This window comes from Eptatretus burgeri, chromosome 14 (assembly GCF_056783735.1).
Source record: "Eptatretus burgeri isolate ZD-2024b chromosome 14, Ebu_testis_v1, whole genome shotgun sequence".
In the NCBI taxonomy this organism is placed as follows: Eukaryota; Metazoa; Chordata; class Myxini; order Myxiniformes; family Myxinidae; genus Eptatretus; species Eptatretus burgeri.
Genome location: NC_140974.1, coordinates 12,367,893 through 12,392,254, shown reverse-complemented (window position 1 = coordinate 12,392,254; position 24,362 = coordinate 12,367,893). Strand labels below are relative to the sequence as shown.

Here is a 24,362-nt window from a genome sequence, read left to right as displayed (position 1 = left end):
AACCAAAATTGAATGCGCTTGTTCTCATCACCGACCCAACTCATCCACCAAGTTTTGTCATAATCCGTGAACAACCTTTTTGAGATTTTGTTCCGCATATACTTTGTAGCCCCATCTCTCAACGGTGAAGAATCATTTTATAAATTGTTTTTTAATTGCCGTTTCTGGATCCAGATATTCATGAAAATCTAATCAATTCGTCCTTGTCACGCAACCAAGCCGTCCACCAGGTTTGGTCCGAATCGGTAAATAACTCGTTGAGATATCCTGCTCGCAGACAAAAACAAAACAGGCACACAGACAGGGGGTGAAAACATGACCTCTGACCCCCTTCGGTGATGGAGGAAATTATTCTCCATTTTTAAACCTTTTATTTAGTTACAAATCCACAGTACACTCCGGGTCAATTTGAAATGCCCGGAAGCTTGCTCATAGCTCGGTGTGTGGTGAAGTTTTCATGCTGCTCTGATGGAGCAGACTTATTTAGTCCGCGCTGCTCTGACATTGTGAAAATTATTATTGCTCTGAGGTCGCTCAACAAATGCTCACCTCGCTCATCCTGCTCTGCGTCTTCACCCAGGTCGACCAGGTCTCACACGTTCTTCCCACACTTGGTATCCCTCTCCAATGGTCATGCGGAATGGTCATTTAAATTCCCTTCCCCTCGGATGATCATTAAACTGGGCATCCTGCCTGCTAACATGAGTTGGTGGACGTGAAATATCCAACCGTGTCCTTCGTGAAGAGGAGACGAGATATCGCCGGATCCCTGAACTAATTACAAATCGCCACTCTAACCTGCAGAGGGCACTGCATCAGCAGCATTGCTGCACCTGTGAAAGAGCCGATGCCAATGATGACCATGACCTCCATTCCTCTGTTCTCAAGTCTCTCGAACCGACTTCCTGTGCCTTTCATGTCGTGCCCCTGCCTCCAGCCATTCAAGTGTGTTGCCCATCATCACCTCATGCTTTCTTCTGTCCTCCCCCCCCCCCCCACAGCCCTTTCCTTTTTATTAAAATATAAAGTCGAGGCTCATCGGGGAGTTGGTGCAGAAAACGGATCAGGACATAACAGAACAAATAGAAAGAGGGGGGAACACACCGACAGGAGGATTGAGGGACAAAATAGAGGGAGACTTGTGCAGGTAAGGGATGTGGGGAAGAATGAACGAGGTGGACAAGATGGAAGCAAGTGATACATTTGGAAGTAGGTGGGCCTGGGAGTGAGGGGGGGTGTTCATGGGGGTAGAAAAGATCATGGTTTTGCATTGGGGATAATCTGAGATGGTGGTGAAAAGCTGTCATGAAAACCTGGAGCGAAGAATGGGATTGAAGAGGATGTGGAATGTGATTCCACCAGCAGGAAAAATGAGAAACGAATGAGTGGAGATGAATAGAAAGCTTGGGTTTATTCACTAATTGAAAACATTGAAATCAATTAAAAGCAATCAGCATGGATTTCCTAAAGGAATTTAATGTTTAATAAATTTATTGGAGTTCTATGATGACAAACAGTCCTTTGTGGAAGTTCATTCACTCAAACTCCTGGGTTTCACTATCAGCCATGATCTTTTTTGAACAAACCACTTTTCAAAGTTGGCCTCCAAAACTAGTCACCAACTGGGCATCCTTCCTTGGCACACCTGAACTCCTGTCCACCTGCAAGGCCTCCATCCACAGCGAGCTAGAGTGTTGCTCTCCCCTCCGGGCTGCCTCCCCTGCCTCACACCTTGCTCTGCTTGACGCTGTAGAAACCAAGGCCTTATGATTATTGGAATGTACCATGATGAAGCTGTGTCTATGCGTCTATCACTTCATCAATGCAGAGAGGTCAGTGGTCTCTTTGTCTTCTACCGCCTCCTTTCTGGTCTTGCTCCCTCTGCTCTTTCCATGCTTTGTCCCCCTCACTTCCCCTCCCCCCCAGGGGGTTTCTGCAGACCACACAGAGTCTGCTATTAACCCCCTTCTGGTGAAACTATCTAAATCCAGGATCACTACTCACCTTCACTCATTTGTTCCTCTTTTTCCCACCTGTGGAACCAACTTCTCCTCCATCTCATCCTTTCCATCAGTTCTTCAAGACAGCTGTTCACCACAATCTCAAGTCACCCCCAATCCAACAACATGGTATTTTCTACCCCGTTAACTCCAACTCCTTTCAAGTATCCAGAGTTTGCTTCCGTAACCACATTGTCCACGCCATACATCCTCCCCTACACCTTTTTCCTTCCCCACTTCCCTTATTTGGCCAAGTCTCCCTCTATTTTATCCTTCAACCCTGCTGTTGGTGTTTCCCCCCTCTTTCTGATATTCCTTTTGTCCCATTGCATCCTAATCCGTCCAGTGTTCTCGCTGTTTCTTGAGCCTAAACCTTGTGTACCAAACAAAAAACCAGTTTCTGATTGGGTGGATGAGGGAAGTTTAGTGGCTGTAATATTTTCAGTGTATCTAGACTTTAAGAACGTATTTGATAAGGTGCCACATCAGAGGTTGTTAGCCAAGGTGAGGGTTTGTGGAGTGGCTGGTCAGGTAGCTAATTGGATTGCAAACTGGCTTTGTGACAGGAATCAAAGAGTGGCTGTGAGAAGGAGGATGTCTTGCTGGGAGGATGTACAGTAAGTCGTGGGGTAGCTCAGGGATCAGTCCTCGAACCATCACTATTCATTATTTATATCAATGATTTGGACAGTGTGGTTAAGAGTAGGTTTTCCAAATTTGCAGATGACACAAAGCTTGGATGTGAGGTGGATAACCGGGATGGGTTGGTGATCAGATTTAGGAAACTACTACCACGAACCCATTCATATATGATGTCTTCGTCTCCCTGTTTCCCTTTGACCCCCTGTTAGTCCATGATCCAGCTGCCCTTTGTCATTTTGCTCAGACACGACTTAAGATTTCTGTATGAAAATTAAATAAACAAATGGATATTTGTTCCCATTCATTATACTGAGATGCTAATTCTTCATTAAATTGTGCCTGGTCCCTGAAAGTGAAGTTTCATATTTTAATTCGTGACACTACGTTATTTTGAGAGACGAGCGTCTCTCAAAATAAACAATTCTCAAACAATTCAGTTTACAAGCGCTGAGATGGCCAAATGCACCAAGAAACAGTAAACTTCAGTGAATGTATCAGCAATTTCTCTGGATAGCCAGCTTAATATTCAGCACACAGAACAGTGTGCTGATCCCTGATGTGGTGTCCAGCAAAGGCCTCCACCCGGCTCCTCACAGCTAATGTAGACTGACACCCTTGTCTCGGGAATCAAACCCAGCACCAGAAAGCGTTCCGAAGCGAGCACACCAGCGATTGAGCTATCTTCATCTTCCTTCGTATGCTGCACATGGCTGCCCTTTCAAATAATGTCACAAAAGCGAAGACGATGCAACAAAATCGATGATGTCAATAAAAATGTTAGTGCACTTTCATACAAATGGATTTTGAATCTGTGCAGCGTTCACTTAATAGCACAAATATGGATGATATTACATGGTTGCACTTTCCCGTGCATTCTGCGTGGAGCCCCAACAAGGTTATCTTTTATTCCTCAAGAGTGGAATAAGCACTCCTCTCGTCCTCTGTATACGTTCGCTATGGTTACGTGGAAATGAATGCATGTCGGAGGAACAACTTTTCCTCGCAGCAAAATAAATTTTGCATTTGTTTGTTATTAAGTCTCGATCGGACAATCATTCATCACTGAGAATGTCAGTTTGAAACTTAGTGGCACATGAGCACAAAAGGTTTGTGCTTTTTGTTTTTTTTTCTGAATGGACGTTGGACCTGAGATCATTTGATTGAGGGGAAATTTTCTTCTTCTTCTTCTCTTATGTGCAGTACATGCCTGCACGGAGCATCATTTGCTGGGAGCAAAGAAATCGCTGATGCAGTGCCTCCTTTAGGTTAGAGCAGCAATTCGGAATTCGACCAGGAAGCTGGAAATAGTTCGCCTACTCTTCGTGAAAGACACAGGGAGGATCTTTAATGTCCCCCAGCTCATGCCGGCAGAAACGACGGCCAGTTTAATGTCAATCCGAGAGACTGCGAAAACATTGGTGAATTGCCCTGATTGAGAAACACCAGGGTGACGGTTTATAGAAGGTTCAAGATTCAAACCCAGGCAATACAGCTCAGAAACGAGTGTGCGTACCTTCAAGGCCACCCTGCCAAACCAAGTGCGATTTTTCATCAATTGCGTTTCAGGCGGAGACATTGGGAGCTGAGGAGCAGAACATCCTCTAAACACCCAGGTTTTCCCTCCAGCAATGCCGGAGGTGAAATAAAACCTCTTTAATGTGTATCGCACTTCTCTATGGAGGTTTCATTTTTCTAAAAAGGGAATTGAATTGGGAGAGATATTTCATGTAGTTTGTGAGGTCCTTTGGACCTTCCACGCACGGTTCCTGCACTATTAGACTGAGGCTGCCTCTTTCATCCACACCTTGTCATTTCATGGACTTTGTTCTTTCTTAACCACACGTGGTGCAATTAGAGCCAATAATGCACATTGTCTAGCTTTTTAAACACGGGGAGCCATCGCATGCCAATGAATCACAAAAGTCATAGCGAAACTGGAAAGGATAACAGGAATGACCTGCATGACCATTGTGGTACCATGACTATGTGTATATATATATATATATATATACATTATACATATATATATACATTATACATATATAATCTTACATATGTGCATATATACATGTATATATATATATATATATATATATATATATATATATATATATATATATATATATATATATAATTAATCATACATATGTGCATATATATATATATATATATATACATACACATACATATAATATTGTTACGGTTGTAGAAATTCGCATTACACCATAAAGAGTCCTCAGGTGAGATTTATCGATAAGTCCATGTGTAGTTAGCCCAAACCCATTGTATAGAGGGAATATGTGCGATTCATCCAGGCTGCGACGCTTTGAGATAGCCGTTTTTCGTTTCTGTCGTTATTTTGAACCAACGTCTCAACCACCTTAACCACCACGCCAGCCATCGCCACCAACAACAACCACAATGCCAACAATGCCACCATCACAACAACCACGATCACACCACCCCAACTACCAACCGCGCCACCTGTGAACACTGAACGTCGGGCTGCCGAGGGCCCGTTTGGCGATCGGTGCCAAACGCATCGAGCCGCGAGCGCGAAGGGCGGCCTTTCCGAGGGAGAATTCGGATCCAGAAGGCTTCACGCCCCTTTTTCTCCGTCCAATGGGCAAGCATCGGTTTGCATGGCCCCGCTTCCAAGCACGATGAACGAGCAGAATTCGGATCAGGAATGCTTCACGCTCCCTTTCTGCCCGACCAATGGCTGAACAGAGGGTGGCGTGGCCCCGCCTCCAATCGCGTTTTGATCCAAATATTTGCATATGGGCTCCTCCTGAGACCTATAAAGATGCGAGCGCAAGGCGACTCGCGCAGAGAGTGGAAATGGTCGAGCTGAGTTGCGCTGGGAGGAGTTGGAGAGAAGTTGCAGAGGAGTTGTAGGGAAGACAGAAGTCGGCAACGAGGTTGCGGTGTGGGGGGGGGGGGGGGTCGCTCGTCTCGTCGCAGGATCCAAGCCAGCCAGCCATACCCCTCTCACTGAGCATCACCAATTTCCTCCCCCCCCCCCCCCCATTCGCGCCGAGATAGTGCCGAGGGGGCCCCGTTCCTCCCCCACCCTAAACGTGGTGCCAACAAGACCGCTCTCGCGGAGCACGCCGGAGAGCACTCGCCGACCACGCCAGGGCCACAGAGTCAGGGCGCAGCTGCGCGAACATTGCGGCTTCCCCGCCATCGCGTCACGAGGACACGGGCAAGAACTCCCCGGTCTCGTGGCCCTGGCCGATCCCCCAGGATCCACGTACATTTCGTCTACGGACCTGTCTGCCTCCTTGCCTATGCATGCTGTGGCGCCGTGTCTTGTAAAGTAGAAACTGTTTAAGTGCATGTAAATAAACCTTTGCTTTTATTTTGTTGTAGCTCTGTATTGCTTTTATTGTTTAACTGTTATATGTGCATTCTTGTATGGCTGTATATCCGGGCTTGTCTGTGTGTGTGTGTAAATAAAGTGCATTGCTTGTTGAACTGTTTCCCGCTTTGCTTCGTCTCCTTCCTTTTATTGAATCTCCATCTTGCATCACGTAAGGGATTGATAGTGGGTTTAAAACGCCCAGTAATTAATTGGAACAGTCAAGGCCGACGATAACTCTGCTCGGTTATCCCTGTAATATGGAAGGAACCGCTTAAGCGGTCGTGTCCGGAGTCGGCCTGTGGCGTGGTACGATCGCCCGGTCAACCACTCGTGAAGGTACTCAAGTAGGTTGACTTTGGCGAGCAACCCTTTCCTGCGTTGGTGGGCAATTGGCACGATCGTGTTGAGGTTAAACCCCCACCCGTGACTGGCTCCGGGCAGTGGTTCCCAGAGGGTCACGACTGAATTGTCCCTTCAGGTGGGCGAGGCGGCCGCCATTCGAGTCAAGCGGCCGATCGCACGCCGGGCGGGCCAGGATTCGCAACAATGTATACAAATATATACATATTGTTACGGTTGTGGAAATTCGCAAAACACCATAAAGGGCCCTCAGGTGAGATATCTCTGTAAGTACATGTGTAGTTAGCCCAAACCCGTTGTGTAGAGGGAATTTATGTGATCCATCCGGGCTGCGACGCTTTGAGTTAGCCATTTTTTCTGTTCTATCTTTTATTTCAAACAAACAGCATCTCAACAACCATGCCATCCCCACCACAGCGCCAACCACACTACAACCACGCCACCTCCACCATCTACGCTACCACATCTTCGCCACTCGCCATTCAGTAGGCCCTGTGCGGTTACAATCTCCGGGAACAAACAAAAACCAACAACGATGCTCGGGGGTTTTCCCGCCTGTTTCTCCCGTCAAAATTCTCCGCGCTCGGTGTGGGGGAGGTGCGATCCGAGCAGGGGTCAAAGGTCATGTAAAGGAGGGGTTTGATTTTGAGGGAATAATTCCCTGGCTCCGAGCCAAGACTGACGGCCCCGGCCCCCGCACGGCGCGGGGTGGAGGGGGAGCGAGAGGTCACGCCCCCCTTCGAGAGGCTTCTCCAAGAAGCTCGAAGGGAGGCGAGGCCGAAAACGGGGCAGAGCGAAGGGCAGAGCCCCGCGCTACAAAAGGCGGACAGGACGGACCTTGAGGGTGGTTGGTCGAGTGTGGTTGGTCGAGGGTTGGTCTTCATGTTGGTCTTCTGGTTCATGGTAGTCTTCTGGTTCGAGTCGCGAGCTTGTTGTTCCTGCCTTGCTTCTTTGATCCGTGCGCGAGCGCGGAAAACAGCGCCGAACAAACCCCGTCCATTTCCCCAAAACCCCGTCCGTACCGTCGGGTGGACCACACGAGCGACACGCGGCACGAGCTCGCGGACCACGCTGGAGGGGCTCGGAGTTGCGGTCGCAAAAGGAGGAGTCGACGCGATCAGGGAAGTTGCACTTCCATTTTCTTTTGGGGTTTGGTGTAAATGTCTGTAGGTGGCGCCGTCCGTCAAGTAGTATTGTTTTAAGTGTTGCCATGTGTTCGCGTATTCGGTCGTAGCTCTGCATTGTTGTTGTTGTTGTTTTAAATTGAAATATGTGCATTTCTGATTCTGTTTGGCTGTATATGTGTGCTCTGTGTCTGTGTGAATAAAGTGCTTGTGCGAACTTGTTCCCCGTTTCGCTGCATCCTTCCCTTTGTTGAATCTCCATCTTGCTTCACGTAACGGGTTCGTCGTGGGCTTAATACGCCCGATACCGCTTAAGCAGCCCGTGTCCGGAGTCGACCTGCGGCGAGGTGCGATCGCCCGGTTTACCATCCGCGTGGGTACTTAGGTAGGTCGAGTTTGGCGAACAACCCTATCCCACGCGAGTGGCCGATTGGCACGATCGTGGTGAGGCCGAAAGGCCCACCCGTGACTAGCTCCCGGCGTTATTCCGAGAGGGTCACGACAGAATTGTCCGTCCGGTGGGTGACATGCCGCGATTCGAGTCACGTGGCCGATCGCACGCCGGCGGGCCCGAATTCGCAAAAATATAATATATATATATATATATATATATATATATATATATATATATATATATATATACATATATATATATATATATACATATATATACATATATATATATATATACATATATATACATATATATATATATATACATATATATACATATATATATATATATATACACAAATATATTTATAATATATACATATATATTGTTACGGTTCGAGAACCATAACGCTGCCCTCCCCCCCCTCCTCCCTTTTGCAAGACTCTACCAGAGTCGTTAACATCCGTGTGGCATGCAGGTGGAGGTTTCCCCTGGTAGGTTTTACCTACGTATCCCTGAGTGCGACATTTTGAATACATGTCCCAAAAATAAATAACCTAGTGCGTTGCGTAACTAAACCAACAGACTCATTCGGACAGTTTAACAACATTACCGGCACTAAACAAACAACAGGTGGGTTCGGATTATATACATTTCTAATATTTACACTACCCATGGCTGAGGACCTGTGACTTGAGGAAAGAACAATAAGGTCAACATTTTGATTGAGTGCACAGCAGGCAATCGATGGTCAGACATCCTCGGGACCTTCAATGGTCCCTTGTTTGTTGCTGAATTATTTTTTCCTTTTTTTATTTTTATTTTTTCCATTTCATTCCTGGCTGCTGGAGGCAACTCACCCTCACACGGCAGGCCATTTGAACTGGCCTTTATGTAACAAGGAGACATCCGGGCTGCTCAGTGCAGTCCCTGGTCCATTTGAACTGGCCTTTAAACAACAAGGAGATATCCGGGCCGGGACTCAGGCAGTCCTTGCAAACACTTTCAGAAATGGTCCGAGAGCACATGGTAAAAGTGGTGACATGGCAATGCAAACAAAGGCATGGGCAGGTATGGAGTCAAGGCAAAGGCATGACAAATGCAGACCAGGTAAGGTGCTATGTAACAGGTCGGCACATGAAGCTGGCCAGCCTCAGTGTGGTCTCGTGAGGTTGTAGAGGGAGTGTGGTGGTGTTGGCTGGTCCAAAGATGGGCTCGGACCTACTCCGATTAGTTTCCACAAAGCAAAGTGCGTTTAATCGAAATTTAATGAGATATCTAAATTGAATGGCTGATATGGGATAAGCTGGTTTCCGCCAGCTAGAACATACAACATGCTTGGGAATACATGGAGCGTTCAATGAAGGCATGGGCCTGTCCGTGAATGAGCTACGAAAGGCCAAAGTTGGACATGACAGTAGACCATCAACACCAGATGTGTAATAATTGCATCAGTTTAATTACAAGAGATCCAAGATGGACGCTCGAAATTCAAATTGAGATAGCAACCAATTCTCAAAATGTCAGAAAAATATCAAATGAAGTATTCTAAAATTCTTGTATATGAAACCTACAACTCTTGTACAAATATATAATACAGTTTGGAGAATAAAATGCTTCCAATAAACCTATAAAAACACTTACTTTACGGAGAGCTGCGACCCAAGCACCTACGACCAGGCTCGCATGTTGGAAGGAACGAATCGATTTCAGTTTCACTTGATGTACGTTTGAAAACATTGAAAATATTGCAAAAACAGCATGGCAATATTATGCGGAAACAAAGCTGCACCCACATCCCACACAATGTTTGTTGAACACTGTTTGGAGAATGAATCATCAAATCAATCATCATCAAACACAAGTGCGCGAGGCACTGATATATTTATTTCCTTCGTACAAATGCCTATATTGTGCATAATTGTTCATTTTTTAAAGAAAATGCATGATAATATCGTTAATAAATTGTTCAATCCTAGAAATGATGCTCCGAAACGTTTTATCGTGTGAAAACTGCATTGAAAAGTGGGGTCACACACGTTTTTATGATGTATAGTTCAAAAGTTATGAATTTGTCACCGGTATGGAACTAAATCCAAGATGGCCGCCATAAAAACCCCATGGGACAATATTTCGAAATGGGAACATCTTAAATTTTGTTTGACACCTTTGTGCATTTAAAAAAATAGGTGGCATTAAATATTCCAGGGGGTACATGGGAAGGCCATCTGGCTACTAGACTAATATATTGTTACGGCTGTGGAAATTCGCAGAGCACCATGTAGGTCCTTAGATCAGTTATGCCGATAAGTCTGTGTTCAGATAGATTCCCCCACCGATGTTTAATGGGAAATTATTCGTGTGCCGGGCTGTGAATCTTCAGTTCGCCGTTTTTCTTTTACTATCGTTATTTTGGACCAACCGCTTCACAACCACCACCTCCACCACCAACATCGCTCTCATCAACCACCGCCAACAACACCTTCTCCACCACTGCCTTCACACAACCACCTTAACCACAAGCGCCCAACAACACCACCCTCACAAACCACCACAAAACGCCAGCCACGCGACCATTACAACGACCACCTTAACTACCACCACGTTGCCACCTCAGCACGGTTGCGAGAAGCCTGGCATTCGTCGGGAGAGAACGGACGATGGCCTCACCCCTCCCCCCCGCCCCCCCTCAACGAAAAACACGTGTGGAAGAGACGCGGGGAGAAAGAAAAAGAATGGAAAATGCCCCGATTTGGCGAGGAAAACGCCCTGTTTCTGGAAGCTTCGCGCGTGTGCTGGAAGGGAAGGGGGCAAAAGGGGGGCGAGGTGCCATGGATATAAAAGGGCATGCTGAGCGAAAGGTCGCTCTCTCGGTGTGGGTCGCGCTCTGTGGCTCTCTCTCTCGGTCGCTCTCCGAGTCAGCGCTGGACGTTGTGGAAAGAAGGGTGTCATATCGGAGTGGTGGGCAGAAAGCGGAGGGCAGCGGAGCCAAGGCGCGTGGCCTGCCGAGCCGTGCCTTACCGTGGGTCGTGGAGACGAGACGTCGCGGGTCGCCCCAGTGAGGTGAAGGTAGCCAGCTCGGTCTCGTGGAGCCTTTAAGGTCTACACGGATCCATGTTATAAAGACCCAAGAGGTCCAGTCTGCCCCTCGTCTGTCCTGGGGTTTTTCTTTGCTTTCGAATGAACATTGTGGTGCCATGTCTTCAAGTAGAACTGTTAAGTGTGTACATAATAGACGGTGGTAGCTCTTTGTCTTGCTCGTGTTTTGTCCCTCAACCGTATTTGCTTTAAATAACTGCATGCGTGTTTTGCATTGAGTTCATACATGATTGCATCCATGCATTGATTGATATATGACTGCATATGTGTTGTGTGTGGAATAAATGTGCTTGTTTAAATGTAACCCGTTTGTTGCGTCCTCTTTCCCTGATTGAACTGCCATATTGCATTCGGAATATAGTTGGTTTTTAAATAGCCGGTAAAGTGATCGGGTCCAACGGGGCTCGCGATAACACCCCGCTCAGTTATCCCAAAACGGAGCGAGCTGCATTAAGCGGCTCATGTCCCAGCGGCCCCGTCGAGGTACAGTCTCTTGGTAGTCTGCCAGTGCGAATAATTAAGGCCCGGTCACACCTTGACGTTTTAGCCAACGTATGCCGATTTTTGAATTTTTTTTCTAAAACGCTGGCACACGTTGAATACGTTATGGGTAAGTTTTGATAACATTGAGAGCACGCTGAAAAACACTGCCATACGTCGTTGTACGTTGGCTTTAAACGTTGTACTTTTTGGTTGTCCTCAAATTTTTTCATGCTTGAAATTTCACGACGTATGCCGGCGTATGACTCACACGTTCCGCTACGCTGGCCACAAGTTGTATGCACGGTCTGCGATCGTTGACAGACGTCAACACATGCTACTTGTAAGTTAATCATAAGTTGAGACACGCCGAGGTAATGTTTAGCGTACCCGAAACTTATTTCTAACGTATGATTAACGTGTTGTTGGCACGTTACGCGATCGTTGCCACACATCGACAGACGTTACTTTTAAGTTACTCATAGGCTGAAAGACGTCGGTATAATGGATCGTCCTTGCGTCAGCGTCCACGGCCACGGCCAGGACACTTATTTGCAGCATTCTTCAAACTTTTCTTCGGCATGACGAGGATGTTCACACTTCGATGTCTAGCTTGGCTATGATTCCAATTGTCCATCGGCAGCGTCTATTTAAAATAGTCGAGTTTGAGCGTTTTAACACGTTCAGAAGAAACGCTTCAAATTTCCAAACCCCAGCGTCAAAAAACAAAGGCGAGTGACAGCAATTTAAATCGTTCATTGTAAACAATGAAAATAGTTGAGTGGTACCGCTTAAAAGTCGTTGAGTGTAAAAAAAATCCAATTGTTGAGCGCAAGCGTCTACTTTCAATAGTGGAGTTGCAGCCATTTAAATCGTTGAGTGGCAGCCTATGAACCTACCCGTGGACACGCGGACGCAAGGACGATCCATCATAACCCACACCCTCCCCCTCACACTCACCCACTACTGCCAACATGAACAAACTACTACTACGACTACTAATACTAATACTGATACTGATACTGTTACTGCTGACATGGACATCAACTCAAAAAGGACTCGAAAACACTATTGGGTTCCCCTTTAATGAACACCATTTTTATATACCAATTCCCAAAACCGCTGGGAACACGTCTTGATATGGCAGTTGTAAGCTAGAAACACGTTCATTTTTTTTTTTTTTGTCGACCGGAAGACGTCATTGGAATACGTCTACATACGTCGATGTGTGTTGGGACTACGTAAAGAATTGGTTCAAAGCACGTCAAACATAAGTTAGAAATAAGTTTCGCGTAAAAAAGACATTACCGCGACGTGTTTCGACTTATGAGTAGCTTATAAGTAGCGTTTGTGGACGTGTGTAAGCGTCCACATATCGTGTGTAAAACTTATCCCCATCGCATGCGGAATGTGTGTCATACGCCGAGTACGTCGTAAAATTTTGAACATGTTTAAAATTTCTTAACGTACTCTACTTACTACGACGTATGATAGCGTACTTTAGCGTTCTACTCACGTATACCAAACTTACTCATACCGTATTTGACGTGCCCCAACGTTTTAGACACATTTTTCTTAGATCGGCATACGCTGGCAAGATCGCCAAGGTGTGACCGCGATGTTGTCACTTCCATTTCTACGGCAGTTATGATTCGAATCGTTGTGCGTCAGCCTTTTAATAGGCTACGTCACGACATCGTCGGCGATGCGTGCAACGCGCTATGCCGAAGTTAGACTATCGTTGGGCATAGGTTGTGTAGGCCGACAACAGGTTCAGCATTCGTTGGTATAAGTTATCTATAACACAACGAAACGTTCTGTGTCCATTACTAATATGTTATGCATATGACCAACTCGTTATGAATACGTCCGAATCTTAAAAAAAAAACATCAAAAGTCCAACATCAGCCAGCGTTTTACATACATTTTAATACGTTGCCATCGCTGGCTAAAACCTCAAGGTGTGACCGGGCCTTTAGGTATATCGACAATTCAGCGATTGACCCTGTCACGTGCGGGTGGGATATTGACTAGGCCGTGGTGTGCTTAAAAACACACCCGTGGCTGGTTTCCGGCGTTGATCCGGAAAGCCGCGACTGGATTGTCCGTTCGGTGTGCGAGACGGCCGCCATTGGCTAAACGCGGTCGTTCGCACGCTGGCGGGCGAGAATCCACAACAATATATAAACAGAAAACAAGCATGATAAATACTGCATGTGTGGACAAATTAGGTACTCAGATCTGGTTCATCAGAAAACCTGGGTTTGATTCTTGGTCTTGATGTGTGTAAATGTATATATATATATATATAATGAGGTACTTCAAATTTGTTTTAGATTTTTGTTTTTATTCATGTCTAAGCTTAATTAAGTATTTTTCAAAAACAATACATTACTTTTCAAGGTATTTTTCATCATCAGACCATGGTTGTGCCATCGGAGTAGAATCTTTCCTATTCCTTCAGTGTACAATTCTTTAGGATTTGTACACAGCCATCATTTTTAATAGCATCGTTCATCAAAATCTGCTCATCCTTAAGGGACAATGCCAGTACCAACCCACTCCCTCCTTCCTCTAATATGCACGTCCTTGACAAGCAATCGTCACAGACATACTGTGCCGACATAATTGTCATTCAATTTCAACAGCGTTGATGCTTTCATTGAACAGTAATTTCATAATCATTCGTTCGTCCACACTTTTTGTTCTCTTATATGCCGCCATGTTGATTTTCAACATGTGCATTGAAGCAGGAAACGTGTGATTATGAGTAATGCTTATAAATGCAAAACAAATTCTCTTGAAAAATATTTATCTGCACACATTGCTCTTGATTCGATTAGAAAGCAAAGATAATCTGCCAAATATCCTCTAAAACAGATGTCACATCTCCCATAACGAGGCCAAAGCATAACACTTGTTGCTCTCGCATCACAGCCAGGTCAGGTGTCTGTTATTTTACCTCCTTTCATCTGGTAGAGCTCCCTCAACCCTATGACCCTCTCTGGTTTCTCCAGGATACACGCTTTCTTCCAGGAACCGACTCCTGGTTAAAGTTTGTGGATTCACCTTCCAGGGGCCTTTTCAATCCCATTCTTCCCTCCGGGGGCTTAAGGTAAGCAGTACGTGCACCACAATCTCATATAATCCCCCATCCCTTGCCATGATCATTTCTACTCCCATGAACCCAAACAAATTCAACTCTGACTTGCAGTTTATGGTGTTTCCTTCCATATTCTTTTCCTGTTTGTTCCTTCCCTAGCTTGATGTGTCCAACTGTTTCCCCCACCGTCAGTAGGTTGTCTTTACGCAAGCCCGAGATGTCTCCTCGCTCTTCCAAGAGCCTCGATCAAGTACGCAATGAATAAAGAAAAACAAACAGGCAAACAAATTGAATAAAAGTCCTGTGTTTTCACAGGATTTGGTGTCAAAATTTTAACCTCAGCCATGTATGATCCACAATCATGTCAACAAGTCGCAATGCGAACCTCACGACTGCAATTATGGATCTTTGATGTGTGATGAAACAAACGTGATGTCAGGTGCGTTTTTGGCCAAATCTTGACAAGACTTGACTACTTCCACAGTGACTGCATGGAAATTTACTGAAATAGCACAAGTTGTGCCTTGTTGTGTTCTTTACAAAAATTGAGGGTTGTGAAAGTGCAAGGTGATGAAGGGTACCAAGTGACAGTAGAACAGCAGGGAGACTCTTGCACACAATGAGCAAGGGAATGAATGAACAGCAATGAGAGAGATAGAGATATGCAGGTGTAGGTTGCAGGGTGTTTCAGGTATCAGGAATGAACGGCCTCAACCTAGATTCGCTCGGCCTTGGCTGAATTAATAAAGCTGTAAACCTTCAAATAAAGACCTTTTTTTTTTATTTTTTTTTTTTTTTTTTGTATACCTTGGTCGAGGCTCGTATGAGAGCTAACACACAACTCACAGCAAGGAGGCATGAGACAAGAGGGGTGGGAGTGGAAGGGACAAAACATTGGGGAACAGACACAGGTGAACTGTGGAAGGGAGAGGGATGGGGATGGGACGGGGAACATGGCGAGGAGAAGATGGACATTACAGGGACTTTCAGGAAGGAAAGCAGGAGAATTGAAGGAAGTGGGCATGGGTGGATTATCGGGGGTAGAAAAGATCGAGGATTTGGATGGGGGAAGATAAGAGGTGGTGGTGAACAGCTGTTTTGAAAGCCTGGAGGGAAGAATGGGAAAGAATAGAGTGAGGAAGTTTATTCCAAAGGCGGGAAAAAAGAGGAATGAAAGAGTGAAGATGAGCAGCGATTCGTGATTTTGGTAGTTTTACCAGAAGGGGGTTGTTGGCGGACCTTGAGCGCCCTGTGGAAATGTGGTTGGGACAAATCGCAGAGAGCGCACCGGGGGCGAGGCTGGAGAGGAGTCGGTAGAAGACAGAAAGACCACCGACCAACCTGCGGTGATTGAGTGAGAGGCCCAAAGACTCAGCTTCATTGCGGGAGATGCCAATGATCTTAAAAGCCCTGGTTTCGACAGCGTGAAGTCGAGAAAGGTGGGAGGCAGGAGCACCAGCCCAGAGGGGAGAGCAGTACTCCATCAGGCTACGGACAAAAGCTTTGTAAGTAGTCAGGAGCTCAAGAGGGCCGAGGAAGGACTTTGCACGACGGAGGATTCCCAGTCGGCGACTGGCTTTTGAGGCAAGGTTGGAAATGTGACTTTCCCAGGAAAGGTCATGGCAGATAGTGAGACCCAGAAGCTTGAAAGAAAAGACTTCTTCCAGAGGATTGTTGAGAAAGTGGATGGGGGGGTTTTGTAAACGGTCCTTTCGAAGAGACATAGTGAGAGTGTGAGATTTGTGTGGATTGAAAGACATGTTCCACGTGTTGGACCAGTTTGTGATTTTATCCAGATCTGCAGTGAGCGAAGAAGCTCATTCGAAGAAGCGAAGAAGCGAAGAACCTCATTCTAATCACTAATTCCTGATTTGCCTCCTCGAATATATAAATCTCTTTCAAACAATTAAATCACTCACTCACTAATATAAATGTTTACAACTTTGTCAGGCTCGGAAGCTGAAATTTTGTATACTTATGCAACTCAAAGCCAGTATACCGGGGCGGGGGGGTTCACAACACCATAACAAAATGTCTAGAAATGAAAATATCCGTGAATAAAAGTTGACCGGTGCAGAATCGCTTTGCTCACAGGCAGGTCACGTGATACAAGACAATGGCACTTACAATTTAACTGGTGGCTTAACAAGGCTATGACGTGCCTCTTCCGCCTCTTATTTGATATAATAACCTTTGTCGTATTTACATTAAAAATTACTGCAGCTGTAAACGTTTAAATAAAGAGCTCATTCGAATCACCAATAATTATTTATTTACTCAAATTATTTAGCCACTTACAAAATGCAAGCCCAATGGGCTTCATCAAATTTAATAAGCTGTTTCACAAACTACATAATCAAATCAATAAATCTTATATTTATTATGTCTGCACATATGATGCATCTGAGTACTTGCTTGCAGTGTGCAAACATGCTCCACTAATGTAATATAGAAAGCTCATTCTAACCACTTACTGACTGACTCACTGACTGACTCACTGACTAATATCTCGGTGACGTAGAAAGCTGAAATTTTGTGTGCCGATGGACATAGAAGCCGATACAGCAGGGGGAAAAAAAAAGTCACAGAACCACCAGAAAGCATCCACAAATGAAAATATTGTTGTGGATTTCAGAATCGGGTCAGAGTAGTGCACACAACATCCAGGTCCTCAGACAGTTATTTCCATAAATGCATGTTCAGAATAGACCCATTCCTTCCCTTGTCTGGTGGGATTCAAACTCTGTGATGCATTCTACAACGGTAGAGAACAGGTTCCCTTCCTTTCCGAGGGGATAACTTTTCCTCTTTATGATACGTTCATGACGTATGATTTTACGCCAGTTTTCATTTCTGCATGAGCGATATTCATCTTTAGTGCATGCAATAAGATCGCCGTGAGCCAAACGGATACTCGTTCTATTCCATTTCCATCACGGCACATTGACTTGGAAATACACGATATATTTACACATTTTATTTTGATTATCATTTTCACATTGGACTTACAGGAGGATAGGACATTTGAGCCATTAATCACACCGCAAGCTTTTCCAAACAGTTCGTTCTCACGATCAAACATGGCTGTGGTCACGGATCGTTTACCTCAGGCACTCACATTCTTTCATCGACGATCAACAACCCACCTTTTCCCATCGGTGATCAACACCCCGTTCAGCGGCTATATGGATGCTGACCGGCTCTTATTAGTATTGGGCTAAACAAAGAGGTGACAATTGCCTATTGACGCTTTGTGAGCGCTTCATGTTTCTGCTCGTTTGTTCCGGCAAATGGCCGCTTTCTGGCGTTCGTCCAGCGCCCCGAACATGCTGTTGTAAGCCAGGCCTGTGTTAATTGGGAGTTGCATCTCGTTCGATAGGCGGGAGAGAATGAGCGCGAGAATGGATGGTTGGAGGTCTCATGCAGGAATGCACCAAGAAGCAAGCTGGATTTGGCTGAAGTCGTGCTTGAGGCTCCGCCCACACTGGTCACCTATAAAAGGACGGCAGGACCGCCCTGATAGTTGGTGAGAGATTCTGATGACAGTTACAATGGCGGTTAGTGACAGCTCCTGACGGTTGCTGACAGTTGGACTGTTCCTACTGGTTCTGCTCTGTCTGACTGGTTCTTGGGAATTACGACGTGACATTACTGACATCGATTGGTATTCGAGCCTGTTTGCGGGTGGGTGCACAGGGTGAGGCAAAATGCTAACAACGGAAATGAGCCAACCTGTGAAGAAGCTCATTCAGAGGCAGACCAAGCCCTGCTTACACATTTTGGGTTATTTTATTGGACGCACGATGACTTCTGCCCTGGTAAGCCAAGACCGGATTTATTTTCCCCCTGAATGGTCTGATGGGTACCCATGTCTCGTGTTTAATTGTTAAGTAAGGCATAGTGATAAGTATCTACTCTTTGTCCATTTTCTATAAATGCTTGTTGAATTCTTTATTTGATTGAGATCATTTTGTTGATTGAACATTTGATTAGAATTCATCCATTTAATCGACAAGGAAATTTAAAGTTATTCAATGCATTTATTTTTCTTGTTAATAATAAATTCCTTGTTGACGTTTCAACCTGTCTGTGATTGTCATTTCCTTCCATCGATTCATCATTATCTGAACCAAGATAGACTGGGAGATTATAATTCCCAAACGAATTAACCTGTGATAGTCGGCTTGAACCAGCGGTAAACGCTCGGCCACATTACTTAAGATCTAATCAAGAAAGATTAGTGCATCGGTGAGGGCACATTCACCAATTAGGAGGTCACGTGACCTCTAGTTAAACGGCAAATTAGACGATGGACACTGGCACTTGTGATTGACTGATTGACGTCCCTGGTTGTTGGGCAACCCACTGCACCATGTCAATTGTGAATGGTGGCCCCAGGTCTGGTTCTATCGAGGATAAATGGGGATTAACCCCCTCATAATACACTTGGTACCCGTGGCTGTAACAATATAAATGAATGAAAATAAATAAATGAAAAAAATGCAGGTGAGCAACCTGAGACAATGATGAAGCATGGTAATTTTGCATGCCTGGTGTTGGCTTAATGGCTGGAGTGGTGGGCTTGAAATCCCAGGATCCTGAGTTAAAAATTCCCCTTGGCTATTGAATTAATACCAGGTGGGGTTGATTCTGCCTGTCATCCTTCCGAAGTCGGCAAAATGAGTGCCAGCATGCTGGTATACTGCGTCAGAGTGGTGACTCATCCAGGATTGTGTCCAATAGCCAAGGAGACTGCTTAGGCAGCACAAACGCTCTGCAGAGTATGGTCCCAATGGATGGATGGTAATTTTGCAAGCAAACGGACATCGAAGCCGTTCCACCGAGAAAAATCACAATCGTTGGAAAACATTTGTAAATGAAAATACAAATAAATGAAAAAAATAAATGCATGCGAGTGACCCGAGGCAATGGGGAAACACGTTAATTTTGCGTGTCGACAGATATCAAAGCCAATACACCAGGAAAAAAAAAATCACAGAACTGTCAGAAAGTGTCTGCAAATAAAAATAAAAATAAATAAATTAAAAAATTAAATAAACAAGTAGTTGAGCAATCCAAGACAATGGGGTAGCATGGTAATTTTGTTTGCCAACAAACATTGAAGCTGATACACCAGGAAAAATCACAGAACCGCCAGAAAGCTTCTGTAAATGAAAATATAAATAAATGAAAAAAATATATGAAAATACAAATAAATGAAAAAATATGAAAATATAAATAAATGAAAAAAAAACAAATGCAGGTGAGCGACCTGAAACAATGGGGAAGCACAGTCCGTTATTGCTTACAATGTGTAGTCATACCATGCTGGTAATATATAACGCTGTTTTTATATAAAAACTGACTATGTAGTAATTTATAAACCGACTCACTCAGACTCACTCACTCAAATAAATGTTTCGTACTTTCTATAAAGCTGAAATTTTTCATATTGATGCAATTCAAAGCCAATATCCCAGGAAAGAAAATCACAAAACTGTTAGAAAATGTCCTTCAATGAAAAAAAAAACAAACAAGTGAAATCCTTCAATACAGCACGTGTGGTGAATCAAATGAGTACACGAATGTTAAAATATGCAATTTATGCTTTTTCAGTTGAAAATCAATTAAAAAGCGTACTTAATATTTGAAATGTAAAAATATTGTTATTATTGTGATACGCACCTTTATATAAGAAGGAATGAAATCGTTCGATACAGCGTGGCAGGGGGCCGCAAAAGAATGATTGTGAGTAAATTTCAACTACTAATGCATGACGAAACACTTGTTTATGGCTAATATTAAAGAGAATGATGGCATTAGAAGAACTTAGCTTTCTGCGTTCGGCGCGAAATGCCATGGACGACGGAAATGACGTCTTTCGTTCGTACATGAGGGGAGCGGTTCTTCGTTTTTTTCCGTCAAGCAATAAATTAAATGGTTTTTACATATATAACACATTAGTTTCACAAATTTCCATTGAAATACTCGGGTATTTCCGTCAATTGTCGCCATTTCCGTCGAGGTTACGCACTGCATCTACCGGACGGCCGAGCGTCATTGGCTGTCTTGAGGCACGTGGGGGGAGTGGGGCGGGGGGACACCGGACCCACCGGAGACGTGGTAGACGACGTCGGGGACATTTCAAACGAGATGCAATTGTATACAGCGCACGCGCTGTAAAAACACGAAAAAAAACAGTTGGTCGGTGGAGACTCGCGCTTCTCAGGGCGGGAAATGTGACCCAAGACCCAAGGAGTTGCACTTGAACTGGTTGCTAGGCAATGCTAACATGTGCTGCCTCCACCTATTATTTTATAAGTTTTGTTGCATTTACATTAAAATTTACGAAATCTCTAAAGTTTTAAATAAAGTAAAATCTCAGTTCCTTCCATGAAGCTCGGAACAAGTGTGTGTCTAACCTCAGGAGAGCCAGAAAACAACATCTTTCTAATCTCAAGTCTGAACACTTAAAGCTCTCTTCCTCCTCCAAATCCTGGTGGCGTCTAATCAAATCTGTTTCTGGTGTACGTTCCCCCTCCATCCCCTCCCTTACCTCAAATGGCCGCACTGCTGATACCGCACGTGAAAAGGCTGAACTAAACTCGGTGTTTGCATCAAAATCTTATGTCTGAAACCCATCACTTTCTCTACCCACCTTACCCAGTCGCACACAACTGTCCCTGGACTCTGTGTCCTTTTCTTCTGACAAAGTGGAGAGCTTGCTGTCAAACCTCAACTCAGATTCTGCAACCGGTCCAGATGGCATCAGCCCACGTGTCCTAAAAAATCTGCTCCTCTGCTCTTGCTCACCCTCTCTCTGTTCCATTAACCCTCCCTCTCATTTGCTCAAAGTCATCTGCCATCTGCTTGGACATCAGGAAACATTACCGATCTGCATAAAAAGGTGCAAAAACAGATCCCTGCAACGACAGACCAATCAGCCTTCTCCCTGTCATCAGCAAGGTTATGGAATCCATCATCGCTTCAGACATTAAATTCTTCCTCTTCTCCAATGGCCGGATTTCCGATCATCAATTTGGTTTCAGATCAGGTCACTCTACCCTGGATATGCTGCTTCTGCCCTCCCAACAATGGATGAAGGTACTCAATGCCAAACATTAAATCAGAGCCATATCCCGAGACATATCGCGTGCTTTTGACACGGTCTGGCACCCTGCCCACCAAACTCTTCCTCTGGTATCCAAAACCATCTCCACTCATGGCTCACAGAATTCCTCCCTGTCGCAGCCAACGTGTGGCCCTAAAAGGAGTTCTTTCATCCCCTCTTCCTGTCCAGGATGGATTTCCTCAAGGGAGCGTTCTGGGCCCTGTTCTTTTTCTGATATTCATCAATGATCTCTCCAACTCTCTGGAAAATCCTATTTATCTCTTTGCTGATGACTCCACCATCTGCCGTACCATCTGTCATCCCTCAGACAGGCAAGCCGCAGCTTCTTCGCTCACTGCAGATCTGGATAAAAATCACAAACTGGTCCAACACGTGGAACATGTCTTTCAATCCGGACAAATCTCACACTCTCACTATGTCTCTCCGAAAGGACCGTTTAGAGCACCCCCCCACCCCCCCATCTACTTTCTCAACAATTCTCTGGAAGAAGTCCTTTCTTTCAAGCTTCTGGCTCTCACTATCTGCCATGATCTTTCCTGGGAAAGCCAAATTTCCAACCTGGCCTCCAAAGCCAGTCGCCGACTGGGAATCCTCCTTCGTGCAAAGTCCTTCCTCGGCCAACCTGAGCTCCTGACCACATAAAAAGCTTTAGTCCACAGCCTGATGGAGTACTGCTCTCCCCTGGGGCTGGTGCTCCTGCCTGTCACCTTTCTCGGTTTCACGCTGTGGAAACCAAGGCATTTAGGATCACTGGTATCTCCCAGAGGATATTGAATGGAGAAGGAGAGGGAAATGATCGAAGAGACGGGAGAGGCTGGTACATTTTGCACGTGGGGATTGTGGAAGGCTTTCGTCTGAAAAGGACTGGAGTTCGGCAGAGCACACACGAGGTTGCTGTGAGGACCGCACGAGGCAGGAGGCACTTTTGAAAAGAGGAAGGCTGGGACATTTTGAGCCTTTGTGTGGAAAGCTGATAGAGAAACGCCATTTTGCGCTCGTGTGCCCTGCTACAAGTGAAGCACCATTTTCCTTTCCAGATTTTGGAGTTGTCTCCACCGTCCCTCCACCTTTTCCATTTTTTGTTCCACTAGTAATACCCATTCCTTATGCCTGGTGTTGGCTTAATTGTTAGGGTGGTAGGCTTTGGATCCCAGGGTCTTGAGTTCAAATCCCGCTCAGCTGTTGAATTAATACCAGGTGGGGTTAACTCGGCCTGTCATCCTTCTGAGCTCGGCAAAATGAGTGCCAGCATGCTGGTATCCTATGTCGGAGGAGTGACCCGTCCAGGATTGTACCCAATCGCCAAGGAGACTGCTTAAGCAGCACCAACACTCTGCATAGAGTATGGTCCCAATCTCCTCCTCTCCTCCTCCAACAATGAAATGTGGTGTCAATACCCCCTCCTTCCGGCAGGGGTCAGTGGTTAAACCACTTGTGCTATGCCACGTGCACCAGCGAGACGTCCCCTCCACCCTCATGGAGGAAGGGGGTGACCTGATCCTTTGTACCATGAGCACATATGGAGAATTTGAGGGAAATTTGCTGAGTAGTTTTCGATTCTATAGTTGGCCACATGCAGGAATTGCCGAATTTTAGTACGATGATTGCTGTTTCATCACTGGGGAATGTTCTGTTAGAAAGTGGCTTGCTTATCGCTAAACCAAGTGGCTCACTTGATTCAAAGTGCTCAAGCAAGCACTCCAACAGGGCGGAGTGCTCGGCACTGCTTAACAACATGGTGGTCTCCGATGTAAACAATGTATTGTGTTGTCAGCGGCTACAGAGTTAGAGGAAGAGGAAAAGAATGAGAAACATAATGTAAATGGGGAGTCAGAAGGGGAGCCCCCTGCCAAGCTTTTCGGTGGACCTTCCACTGTGCATTTGGGGGGGGGGGGGTGGTGGAGGGGTTTTGCATGTTTGTGAATTTGAAAGAATTTAACCTTTTAACCTTCTTTTAACCCCTTGTTACTGCGTTTGATCTTAAATCGAGCTTCTTCACCCCCTCTCCCCCAATGTCCTCCCACTACCCTTGATTTCATTACTGCCCTCACCCATTCTTCCTCCAAATGTCGCTCTGTTTTCACTTTCGTTCCTCTACCTTGCTATCGATGTGTTTTCACACTTCCACTCACTGTGTTCTGCTTTATGTTCCAGAACTTCCACAAGCCTCGACTTCGCATACAAAAAAACAAGAATGAGCTGATAACGTTCGTCAACCGACCTCACAAGAAAGTGGAAATAATTGGGACTGTATCTAATCATAAACAAGCTCAAATGACCTAAGATCCTCGTCATCTTAATGATGTCATAAAAACGAACATGACGTCATTGTGGTGCATCAGGTTTGCGATAAATTATCTGTGCTAATGCCCGGCTTGATTCCCGCAAACAAAATTCAAGCAGCTTGCCGAGTTTCGGAGATAATGGTATGGGCGATTTCCATTCGCGGCGATATTATGACGTCAACTTTTTTTCTCAGAAGAATTTCCAAAATCGGAGATGGTGACTGCCTGCGTGTGGGCTTTCTGAAAATACATGGCAAGTTTCACGAAGATCCGATGAAAACTCTGGGTTGTGAAACAAAAAATGTCAAAAAATAGGAATGACGTCATAAAATTGATATGACGTCATAGTGATGTATCATATGTGCGGTAATTCATC

At 45.1% G+C, this 24,362-nt stretch overlaps 1 protein-coding gene across 2 annotated transcripts in view; it reads right to left on the bottom strand.

Moving 5' to 3' along the window:
* The window catches only part of LOC147012669 (potassium voltage-gated channel subfamily KQT member 5-like), a 285,958-nt gene that overhangs the window by 207,896 nt on the left and 53,700 nt on the right, over positions 1-24,362 (bottom strand). The gene's annotated exons all lie outside the window — the stretch shown is intronic.